The sequence below is a fragment of the Xiphias gladius genome, chromosome 15 (assembly GCF_016859285.1).
Source record: "Xiphias gladius isolate SHS-SW01 ecotype Sanya breed wild chromosome 15, ASM1685928v1, whole genome shotgun sequence".
Taxonomy (NCBI): domain Eukaryota; kingdom Metazoa; phylum Chordata; class Actinopteri; order Istiophoriformes; family Xiphiidae; genus Xiphias; species Xiphias gladius.
Genome location: NC_053414.1, coordinates 19,525,381 through 19,538,419, shown reverse-complemented (window position 1 = coordinate 19,538,419; position 13,039 = coordinate 19,525,381). Strand labels below are relative to the sequence as shown.

General features: G+C 43.4%; 1 protein-coding gene across 1 annotated transcript in view; it reads right to left on the bottom strand.

The window, feature by feature from the left end:
• The window catches only part of LOC120799652, a 65,024-nt gene that overhangs the window by 3,487 nt on the left and 48,498 nt on the right, over positions 1–13,039 (bottom strand). The window lies entirely within an intron of this gene.

Sequence of the window (13,039 nt, the reverse complement as noted above, 5' to 3'; positions counted from 1 at the left end):
TTAACTTTGTGCTGATCAACAAATCAACTGATTGACTGATCGTTGCAGCTCTACTTAAGTACAATTTTGAGGTATTTCTACATTAGTATTGCCTTTATACTTCTACTCCACTAGAGTTTAGAGGCAAATATAATTTTTACTCCACTACTTTTCTAACCATATATAATAGATTAGTAGATTAAGAGTCTACTTAGCTTATAAAACATGGAATCATTTAATAAAATATGATGTATTCTTATAGATTAAACTTCCCCAGATACAAAATAGGTGGAATTAGCTCAATTTGGCCCAGCTACATTAAAATCTAGTTTACACATTAATACATTACTAATAACCTAAAGGTTTAATACAACATATGTAAAAATATAACACTGAAGCCAGTTCTTCTGGGTGCTTTTACTTGATATTTAAAGTACATTTTGCTGATAGTACTTCTTCTCTTTTAGTTGAGTATAGTTCTAAATGCCAGACTTAAAACTTCTACGAGAGTATTTATACACTGAGTTGTGCTACTTTTACTTAAAAGACTATAACTTTTGATGGACAGTGGTCAATATGTCAAGAAATCGCAACTGAAAAAAATAATGGCACATTCAATTTCACTGTATTTCCCAGTATTTTCATTAGTCCCTTACTCTAAAGATGTTATGATTACAGATCGAAAGCGATTTGGAAAGGGGAGTAAGCAACAAAGAGCAGATTGCGTCTCTTGGTGAGGTATGCTGTGTTAGCTTCTCTTTTTCCCTTTGTGATAAAACCATTGAAACCGAATCTATGACATGTAGAAAAAAAAGAAAGTGTTGTAGTAACACAAGTAGAAAAGATGTTTAAAAATCAGCAGACTGACACGGTAATATCAGTTGCACAGCAATATCTATGTTAACTTAGCTAATGTTAGTCACCATAAAGTACTGGTCGTACCAGACCAAGGCTGTAAAGACAAAACCCCCGGAAAACACTGGAATTGAATAAGTGTGTGTTTTTTTTTTTTTTTAATTCTACTTTTTTTATTTGTATGAGAAAGAAACTTTTCCTGTCCTCTTTCAAAAAAACTTATATAGTTTCACTCTAAGTACGGTATGCTGCAACAACGACAATGTAAGTACAGTGATGCGAGCACAGTCTCTGCCCGCGTGCGTGCCTTCACGCCCCGAACACCCGGGGTCCTCGTACCCCTGCCTCGGGCCCCTATTGGTCGACCGACGCTGACGTCATTTCAGTATTAACAAGTGTGGCCCAGCACTCAATAGGCTTCACATGATTTGACATTTGAAGTCAGCTCAAGATTAAAAAACAAACAAACAACAGAAACAAAACACTCTGAAACTCTGCAATGCAACAGGAACCCGAGTTCGAGGGAAAACGAGGAGCAAGACTGAAATGATGTTGAACAGGTCAAAACGCGCAGGCTGTACGACGGAGACATTTGGGACTGGAGCGGGAAAATAAACAAAAATAAAAACTCACCGCCGGGTGTCAGATGTTAACGCGAGGACGCGGATGACGATGAACATCCGTCCTGCTGTCTACGGTGTAATGCGTTATCTTGTTTACGAGAAGCCGGGTCGTTCCTGTCAGGGACAAAGTCGGACACTGCCATTTGTGGTCGAGCCAGCCCGAATCACACGCATCGCTTCCGCGATATCCTTCAAAAATAAAGCGGGGCCCCTCAACCTAAATCACAGCCTTTCGGGGTGACGGGGATTTCCCATGCCATTAGAAAAACGTGCACGGGGAAAAGGGGGGACGTGAGACCAGAATACAACACGTGGAGAGCTCGGGTTGCCGTTTGAATAAACACGGGGTTCTTCGCGGGGGGCCAGGCCTCGGGTCTTTTGTTCTGATAAAGAAAACCTTCCCACTTCCGGCGTTATTCGTGGCCTCTTGTCTACGTTGGAGCAGCTGACCGATGGCATATGTGAGCGTCACCGCGGGCACCAAAAGTGGAGCAGGACCGCGGCGGGAGAACACAGAGCGGAATCGAATAGAATAGAATGAAAAGACGACAATAGCGTGAGACTTATTCTTTCTGTCCCCCCCTTCTCATCTCATTATTAAATAGTATTATCCTTGACACTTTGGCAATGCTGTTCACCTGACATTCATGCCAAGTAAACGTACAGAATTGAATAGAGTTGAACGCAAAAAATTTCACAGTAGATTACAATAGGCGGAAAAAATAAAAAAATATAGTTATCATAATAACATAACAGACACTCGACTTAATAGAAAATCCGAGATGGAGCCACTGATTAAATTTGTCCGACGGCATCCAGCTGTCACGCTGTCGCTGCCCCTGATGTGCAGCTACACGTGATTCACACTCAGTGATCTGAATAAAACAATAAAGCTTGTGTCTGGCGCACGCATGTGCGGCCGTGTCGTGGCACGCCGCTGCCACCAGGGGTCGCGGCGCACCAACGTGTCGCTGGTCGAGGGAGGCGACAGGGGAGAGGTGTGATGAACCTGGGATGTGTGTAGCCTCCCGAGCGGCGTCGATAAAAGAGGGGAACACCTTGAGAGCGCCGCAGACGAGCCGCCCCGGAGCCGCCGGAGACGCAGCCGAGCGCGGCGCGGGCCCGCCTGGCGCATGTGGACGGACGAGCCAACACGCCGCAGGAATGCGTTCAGTTACAGGCAAACACACATGCTCGGACATTACTCAATGTAGCGCTCTCGGCCGTTTTTTTTTTTTTTTTTAAGTGCTCTTTCAGAGTAATTGGGAAGAGGGGGCCACGCTGCTGCGCCCCCAACGGAAAGCCAGAATTGGAGGCGAGCCAGTCACTCGCTGAAAATAACCAGGTTACCACTTAGCACCGGTCCATTTTGGGGAGGGCCCAAACACGAGGGCGCAGCACTGTATATCAGCTCCTTCCAGCTGTTTGGGAATATCCTGCTCGCAGTATCGAGGCTGCAGCATGGCAGCAGCAGCGGCGGCGGCGGCAGCAGCAGCAGCGGCAGCGGCAGCGGGCTCATTTCTCTCCCCGTCTCCCCCTGGCTGTCTCTCCTTCCATAATGGATATCGGGTGCTTGGCTGGTTGCTGGGTGCGCACAGGGGATCTCTCGGTGGGAAACGCAGAAGCTTCTTCTTTTTTTTTCTTTTTTTTTTTTTTTTAACGGGAGGGAGGGCGGGAAGGGGGAGACTGGCACAAGGCGCGACACTGTTGCGTCTACATGTTTTTTCTCCTTGGGCAGAGGGGAAAAGATAGGCCAGGGGGGGACTGTCCGACTTATTCCAAAAGACAATCCGTTCCCCCCACCCCCAAAAAGGATAATCTTGCTCGATTCGGGATGCGTGCAACACCAAGCGATCAGATATTACTGGGGCGGCGGTGGTGCTGCTGGTGCTGGCGGTGGGTGGACGGCGAAGTTCAACTTCGCTTGCAGACACGATCTCCTCCGGGCAGCCAGACAGCCAACCAGACGGTCGGCGCTTTTTTTTTTTTTTTTCTTCCACGCGAAGTCCCCATACGGCCACGGGATGCTGACACCTGCACGGTACGCAGGTAACGACGACTGGGCAGCATCACCTACCTCACCTTCCAGATGCCGACAGCAGATCAGTCGGTATGTATCGGCGTGGTCACAGATTAAACCCTTCGCATTCCCTCAGTACCTGGCCTGGCAGCTACATTTCGGGGCACAGAAGACATTTCCAGAAGCCATAGGTAAACCTTAGGAGTTTCCCTCGAAACAGAGTCCCCGCTTCGGGACTGATGATAATGATGATGATGATGATGATGATGACGGTGTGTGTCAGAGGCTGGGTCTTTGCGGGCAAGGTGAGTCCTCAGTTAATTCAACTGGCCTACAAAGTCCCAGTTTCTGGCTCACGTGATCACCAAATTAGAGACAATACACTTCTGCTGCAAATTCATATTTTAAAGAAAAGAATAAGGAAGAGATGGGAGGTTCTTACAAACGGGGAATTGCGGCAAATTAAAAAAAAAAAGCCTAGTGACAGGCTATGTTAGGGGATAAAGTCTCACTACAAAGCTCGATGAGGTCAGCAAACACATGGTTTAATTCCGCAGGTACATAATGTGCTGAATAGTAATTTTTAGAGAATATTGGAGCGAAACTGTCAAGCCTCAACGCAAAGTACAGTATGATAAGGTCACCATAAAGTCACTATTACGTACCGTAGGCGCATCGTAAACTGCGGGTAATATAATGCATTACAACACATTAGCTGTTTTTCTTTTTTTAAATGTTTGAAAAACACTTGAGACAGTAAACTACACAAATAATAAAAGGTCAAAGCTGCAGGTGATCAAAGAAAAGAAAAACATGAATGTGAAGGTATGTAAAATTAACTATTTAATAGCTCAAAGGGTCAAACCCTGGATGTCATTCCTCAATAATTGGCTAAAAAACCTTTTATTAGTCAAAGCTGAACTTTTCACATACAGCCTTGTGAAAGAGAAGCATGCTTCTCAAGAGTGTCTCAGAAAAACAAGAGCAGAGGTTGTTGCATACAATGATGAACAACTTTCACGTGTCATTTATCTAGAAAGAAAAAGGGGCTCTGCACTTCCTAGCTGGCCTCATTCTGCTGTACACTTCTTGATAAATAGTTTTCGAAACAAAAACATTCTTTCCAAGCTTTTTTTTTAAATTTTGTTTTTAGCTTGATCAAAAATAGGCCAAATTAGACAAACAGAAGACAGTTAAACTTAATAGGAGAATCAGTTAATGTTGTTTCCGTAATCTCTCTTCAAAGACCACACGTGATAAAAACTTGAATTAGTATGGTCACAAGCACATTATTCATACATTTCTTGAACTTAGATGAGCAGTTTAATAAAAAAAAAATGTAACCATCATTGTGGACGCTTACAGCTCAAGCTCTACAAAAAAAAAAAAAAAAGAGGTAGAGTTCTCAAAAATCATAAAGGGCCATACTCGATTATGTTGAACAAGTGTGTCAAGTGGGGAAGAAGTTGTTTTGGAGGCCTGTTTCTATATCTGTCCTGACCCTAGCGTGCCGTACATACCTCACTAATGAATTTAGCATCCTGACACTAGATGCTCTATGTAATTAATAGAGTGGAGGGCCATGGTGGCATCTCCATGCTGCAAGTGACACATAGGTAAGACATTCGCTGAAGCACGGGATTTTTATTTTAAAAACACAGGACCTAAGTGATTATTAAAACACACTTAAAACGGTCCTGTAAATGAAACAGGCTCCCCTGACATCACAGTAGCGGGAGGCCGTGATATTAATCTTTCTGTCAGTCTTATTCATTGAAAAGATAGTATTTGGCCACAAGGTATTTGTAGGTCTTGTATAACGGATCAGTGGGGGGTTATTTGTCTTAAAAAGCCTGCTATTTCTTGTTGCGTCTGTAATAAGTTGCAGTTGACTGAAGTTACAGGAAAGTTGACACTCTGTCAAGCCGCGTTAAGGTTTTAATTAAATTCCGTATGATTGTAGGTGATATAATTAACAATGTTACGTGTAAAAAATATTTCAAAGACTCATAATGTCCTTGTGATCAGATGGTTATCATAAAATATATTTAAAATCAAATATAGAGAACACATTACATTTTTCTAGTGCGCCTCAGAGTGGCTGAGTCCCTCCAACGAAGCCCACTAAAGCACGATGACACATCACAGAAAGCAGATAAAACCACTCCAGCCAAAAGCTCTCCATATATGCTGTAGGAGAGTACAAGCCAGTGCGAGAGCGAGAGCTGAGGGCCTAGTAAGGGAGGCTTGGTGGAATGAGCCTGGTTTGAATAAGCAGCGTGGCTACGGGGAACTCTGGGATAGTCACCAAGTGTGCTGATTAAAGTTGTGATATTAAACAGTGCTGGTTGCTGCTGCCTGCCAAGCCTCTCTCAGTGGCATTTCACATTGTTTAAAAGGCCCAATCGGACTCATCTCCCCACTTGCTGCGCAGTGTTGCTTACATCTTTTTTTTTTTTTCCACCACGGCTGTCTCATATTCTCTCCTCACACCATTTGTTAGCAGGGTCGTAGACTTACTTTAAATAGACTTTTCCTGCATTTCCCAGGTTGCTTTCTGCCTTGGGTTACAGGGTTCGCTTAGTTCTCAAATTGACCATAACAATCAGTGCAGGCGTATGATACTGTGAGCATCATACAGACGACTCTTCAAAGGTAAAAGCTTCAGATTGTGTTTACCTTTTTCTATGAAAGCTGAACTTCTAGTGAACACACGGAGCGCCCCTTCTTGGAAATTCTGCTCTGAACTCATTCAACCCCCTTTAAAAACGTCACAGCAAATCCCAATAAAACTCTGCCATTATAAATATACAATTCTTAAATACTGGGAAGCATGCTCACTTTTCATGAAATATATGACCCAGGCCCCCTGAAAAGGTCAAACTTCAGACGTTGTGGTCACTCCAGGTTGTTACATTTATTATAACACGATTGAACAGATACCAAAGTTACGCACCAAATCGCACTTGAGGAGCCAGCAAATGTTGTAGTTTGATCTCAAAAGTTTGGAATGAGACATACAAAGATTAAGCTAGGGAGGGAGGGAGGGAGAATGAAAAGGCAGCAAGAAAAGTGAGGGACTTTTAGGGGCAGCTGTGTTTTATTAACCCAGTCATAATGCCCCTAAAAATCCTTATTGCTCTTGCAATGGTCAACAAATCTCCTGTTGCAACATGTAGAGGATCTCTGAATGGTGTGTATGGATCCATTACCAACCGCCCGTTGCACTGCAGGGCCAGGGTGCAAGTCAGTGTATATGTATGGATTATATAGGTTACATTCAGTCAAGTCACGGGGCTCACTGAACTGCAGAACACATGAATGGAAGGTTACAGTCTATCAGGAGCTGATGAAATCAAACAGTTACCTTCGTTGAAAGTTTCACAATACGTTTGCTACCGCAGATTAGCACCAAGTTGGAAATGTTAACAAATCTATCTGGGAACTGCGCAGGTAGAATGAAAAGCATGTCTTTACCAACAATACCAATGTTTCCCTTTGTCAGACTTATTTTCCGCTGTCATTATTTTTCTGCCTAAGTCTTCGCGGTTTAAAATGCAGACAGGGGAGTCGATGCTCCGTGTCCTTCGCTATTTTGACTTTGCAATTGAGTGCCGGGGGACAGACTGAAAGACAGAGTCAGAAAGGCAGATAGGCAGGTAGACTGACAAACAGCAAAGCCAGAGCAAAAGAAATCCAGTATGACTTCATACCAGTATGAGCATGAAGATATACAGTACAATCTGGTATAAATACAGACAGGCGGTACGAATACAGTACACAAGTGTTAAAACAGATACACAATGAGATGTCTTGACTAAACAACAGCCGTACAGAGAGAAAGGGAAAATGGCAACCAGGCAGACATGCAGTGATGCAGGCAAACAGATAGATACAAGGAGAGACATCGAAGCAAGCAGGCCATGGAGGACTAGGATCCAGGCCTGGGTGTGGTGTGGTGGGCTGTCGTGGCTGGAGAGCGGGTGGTGTAGAGTGGAGCTCTCGATGTTGGTGAATGAGTCATCGGAGGGAGGCTATTCTGTTGAGTTTCCCTGTGGGACAGTCGCTGCTGAAGGAAGGAAGGAAGAATCCTCTTCACGTTGAGGGAAAAAGAGAGAGAGAGAGAGAGACAAGGGGAGAGGGAGTGAGGGAAAGTGTGGACGATGACTCAGGGCCACGAACCACATGGTGATGGAGAAGGGAGGGAGGAATTACTCATCAGAGCATGTGGAATCTCATACGGCTATCACAGGACTGACAGTGTGCTTCCCCCATGGCTGCTATTCAGCCGCCATCACTCCCTCAGGCACCAACTGAGCGCAAACCAGCCTCACTATTACCAACCGAGAACAGAGGGAAGATGGGGATCAGGGTGAAGCGGGGGTCAAATTCACATGAGAAAACTTTTTTTGATCCTTTCATCAAAGCCGGGTCTCCTCCAGTTTGGCCACCTCAGGGCATCATGAGGGACGATGGACAATAAATTACTGTTTAACTCCCTTATCAGAGCCGAATCCATTCCAGTGGTGCTGAGTCACACGACTTTTTTTCTCCAAATGGCTTCACTCCTGGTCACCTGGCTTTCTGCAGCTTCTGTGTGACTGATGGGAGTATGTTGAAAATACTGTGTCATTATCTGACAAAGTCATTTGAATTTCAGCAGAGGCTATAACAGCCCTCCCGATAAGCATGTTTCAGCTTCAAGTGTCATTCTGGGTATACGAGAATAGATCTTGAGTTTGGCTTGACCAAATGGAGTAGCTACAGTAGTTTCTAGAAACACTTAAGTGTGGGAGGCCAGACCGGCTCGGGTCCTGGTTTTAATCAAAAATGGGAAGTATTATAGGGTGTAAATATTGGGGCATTTTGAAACAAGACTCATGTCAGTCCGTCTGCATATATTTGGGTTTTAAATTGCAGCAAGTTGGTGCAGATCTCTCTGTTGCTGCTCCGAATAAAGCAATAATCTCAAAATGTTTAATCAAAGTAGCTTTTTAAATGGAGAAGAAGTGAAAATGGCTCTATGAATATGTATCTACAGTAGATGGCGAACAGACGAAGTCCAGTAGCTTCTTTTCTTCTCTGCAGCTCAGCTTACTAAACAGCTCTTTCATGGCTGCGTAAATCCATATTTACAGCGATAAATGTGGCACTACAGCCAGCCCGTGGATGACAAAGTTGTACTGAGTAATGACAAGACAGAGAATAGAAACGGGTGAAAGGGAACACAATGCACCGTGGCTTCTCTTTATCTGTTTGAGACTAAGCTGAACCTGTAGATGTCCTTGGATATGGGTGGTGGTGAATTAGGCGTCAACAGACAGCTCCGTGACGGAGGGGGAAGGAGTCAGCGGAAAGCCTCTATGACTGTGTACAACTGCACCCAGGTCTGCTTCATACGTATGCATGTATGTATGTTTGTGTCCTACACGCCTGTCAACAACTTTTTTTGAATTTTTAAATGCATCTGAAGCAAATATGATGTTGATGTGTACACCATGGTGGCATGACTCAACAGGTGAACTGGGCACACCCATAAGACTAGTTTAGCCCCCCCCACCCCCCCACCAGTGGCGGCGCAGCCCCAGATCTTTCTCTAACAGAGGCTGCCATTAGGGTGTGGGCTGACAGCACTTCACCACCAGAAGAACCACTCAAATCCAGAGCAAACACTGCAGACAAAAGGGAGAGGACAAGAAAAACTGGAGCAGACCTTCCCTGTGTGGATTCCTCTAGCACCCCTCTTTAAAAATGAGAATGAACCCTCCTGACCTGCTTTTAGCCAATCAGCCTGTGAGACCTGGATGACTAGAGAAAATAGAGTGTAATCAGCTATCACATATCTGCAATGGTTATCCCCCCTCTTACTTGTAACCCAATTAATGTGATGCAGTTGTTGCAGGCCACTGCCTTTGTGGATCTTCTGGAGTCGCTCAAACTTAGCCTAGTTTTAATGTTCGGTGTTAACTAAATGGAGATTACCGCATTACTAATTTAAAAGAGGTTGCATCACACAATCTAGTTATCATATGCTGTAGAAAATTGTTCTTACTAAATATTTACACCCCGGTCACTGCCAGGTGTAACTGTTGTGCAGCTAACTGAATTAACTGGTGACTGAGCCTGTGTAGCTTGAGTATCATGTTAGCAGAGCAGCGCAGCAGGCACAGGATTGTGTGTAGGTCACCCGCATTTTGGCAGCGCTCAGAGCCCAACACACAATCACTGTAGTTATGTGTGTAAAACAGAAGAAAATAGACTTAAACAGCTGGATTGATTAAAATAGGAGTACATCTGTTCCATCAGACATGCAAGACAGGCTGAAAAATGTGGCTGAAATGCCTCCTGTGTAGACATGCCGTAAATGACCAAATAACTTCAGTTAGATTAGAATAATCTGATATTTCCCACTAATTTTAAACTGCATGAATACTAGTAACTCTGAAACAAATGTAACTCTTTATTTGCACATAAAACAAAGTGATACTTACATTTCCAGTTAAGTTTAAAATATCCTTTGCCCCCCTAAAACTTAACTTTGGAAGTTATTATACAGCTTGTGAGGCTACAGTGACTTTCTTTTTACATAGATAATTCATTTTTATCCCAAGTCTATAATAGCTAAGATATTCTTAAAGTTTTAATAGTGTAACCCAATTTAGTAAGTCACTAGCTTGTAACTAGCTACTACTTATTAAAAGTTAAGAAGAACTTAACTAGGACCCTTAGTTTTACATTTATGAATAGCTGGTGCAACGCAGTCCTGGTCCTGTCAAAAAAACTTTTTGATGTGAGAGATCCAATTATGGATTCCAGCATCATAAATAAACTCTGGAGTAAACAAATTCCAGTTGCTCCGTTTGAAAAGATCCCGCAAAAGTATGCAGGAATTGTAAACAAATAAAATAACAGGGCTGTGCTGCACACTGCAGTAAGTTTAGGTGGTAGGCAGACTGAAAGGTCAAAATAAACACCACACATAACTCCCAGGTTTCAGCTATAGGTGTAGCAGTTTGTCACACACATATCGAAATGAGATCTCAGACTCAGGCCTCAGGGGTCAGCAATGTGTACACACAAATGTATACTCAGTGACACTCACTCACAAATGCACACAGCCAGACACATTAACTCTCCAAGTCTGAACTCGGCTTTACTCACTGTTTGCTTTTCATATGGAATGTCAAACTGCTTGTAGGTATTGAACTTTTCTGCACCGGGCTGCGTTCAGTTCAATTGGCAGCTGGGCCTAATCTTCCACTGTTTGTCTTTGTGATTATGTTTGCATATACATACGCATAGGGGCCGTTTCATATTTAAAGTGCTGATGTTTGTATAGTGAGAAACTATCTGCTATAGTATGAGGAGAAATGCAACCCTTATAGTTTAGAGTTGCTAGACTACCTGTGCTTGAGTTCAGCCGAAATATTTTGAGAAGTCATTGCTCCTCTCCTCTCCCCTTGCTCTTGCCCACCATCAACCGGGGCATGTTGGCTTCCAGTTGTTTTCTGGCTATTTGGGGTCAACGATGCATGTTGGCAGACCTCATCGGCACTTTCTCTTTGCATTGCAAAATCTGTTGGAAGCTGAACTCGGCTCAGCATTTGTGTGCCCTGTGTTGAGTAACAATGAGCTCCGCAGGGCGATTGGCAGATGTCTGTTTGATGCTGCAGATACAGTCATGCCATTGTGTGGAGTCAGCAGTGAGTGTGTGTGTTCTCGTGTGCATGTGCACAAGGGGTGAGGAAAAAGCGGGTGTTTGTTTTGGCACAAAGATCATTTGCCAAAGAAGTGGCTCCACTGCCAAAACTTACCCAACAAACCTGCGGCACTGAGTGTTTTATCTCTTCAACCTCTTCAGTAGTCATAATGGAGAGATGGCAATTTTACTCCCTGCACCCACCTCTTCACAGCTCTTTTGTGAGCCAAGAGGGCTAATGGTGAACCGTGGTAGGCCTATTTCAGTGTGGTCTTGTTTGAAATAAAAAATCAGACAGCAATAGAGTTAAGCTGCTGTTTCCCTAAACTTCTCTGTATCATTTGTAGTCAAACAAGGGGACGGAGTAAACATTTTCAGCCCATCAGGGGCGTGACAGAGCCTCATGGTCTCTCTGATCTTCTCTTCTACTCATTGTGGCTCACTTTAAGGCCCTCTGGACTGCCAACATCCTCCAGTCCAGAGGGCCTCTGTGCCAAGCTCGGCTCTGAGGATATTACAAAAAGGGAATAGCCATCTTCCCCAAAACCTTCTTCCATTACAGAAATGAGGTTTTCCGCTTCTATCGAAACTGTCAATGGAAGTTATTCAAGCCACTTGGAAAACATCAATTGCTGCTTTTTCGGTCTTTATGTTGGCAGAATCATCAGTCACGGGGGCAGCATGATCCTTCCATAGTTGGTTTTCAAAAGAAAGGGAGAGTGCGTGTGTGCATGTGCTTTTATACCCTTGATACTCTTTGGTGTTGTATGTAAGTATTGTTGATCTGCAGAGCACATGTGCAGCGGACAGGTCAATGAAATATCAACATCTACTTTGGTTTTGTAAGTGTAACCTTTGCAACTGATGTGTACATGAATACTTTTGCCTGTGTGCGTGTGGAGTATATATTTTAAAGTATCGAATGAAGAGCTGTTTTATGTTGGCAGCAGAGTGATAGGAGCCACAATGTGACAGGCAGGCCCGAGGCGACCTTAAGCGCAGCAATGTGCCTTCTTGGAACTTCCTTCTCATTCCTTGGGCATAAGAACAGTGGTGCAGCGTCTGACTGACTCCAAAACCAACAGTTTTGGAAATATCTGTTACATCTACATCCCAAATATTCAGATGTCCATTTATGATAGTCTTATTTGGGTTGACAGTGTTTTATTTTTCTTCCTTCATGCCTCATGTGTTTTCTTGTCATACTTGGCCGTTTTTGTATTGACTCATCTCCTCTGCATACAGGAGGGGTTATTTTGGGCCGTGCGAAAATACACAATATATACCACATACAGTATGACTACATGAAGGAACAGTGCATAGTTTTTTTTTAATGCTAGATTGATAGTTAACTAACCTTGTCATGTCATCACTTGTGACATCAACTACTCAGCTGAAAATCATTCTTAAAGGAATAGTTTAACATTTTGGATAATATGCTTAATTGCTTTTTTGCAGAGATTTAGGTGAGAAGATCAATACCACTCTCGTAATTGTCAGGTAAACATTAAGCTACCACGAACAGCCTCTTAGCTTAGCATACAGAGTGGAAATGGGGAAACATCTAACCTAGCTCTGTCCGAAGTTAACAAAAAACACCTCTAAAGCATCGCTAAAGCTCAATGTTTAACATGTTATTTCTCACTAGTTTAATCTGTACAAACACAGAAGTGTAACTAGAATTACCGCTTTGCAGCTGTATGCCTCTCCCAACCAGTCAAGTTGCAGGAAATATGGTCACAATCTCCCCTTCTGTTCCTGAGTTATGGCATTGAATAATGGCCAGAAAAGTATTTTTGCAGAATGTTAGGATATAAAATTTTATCATTTCAACATTGTATCCCATTAGACATTTGTGCATAT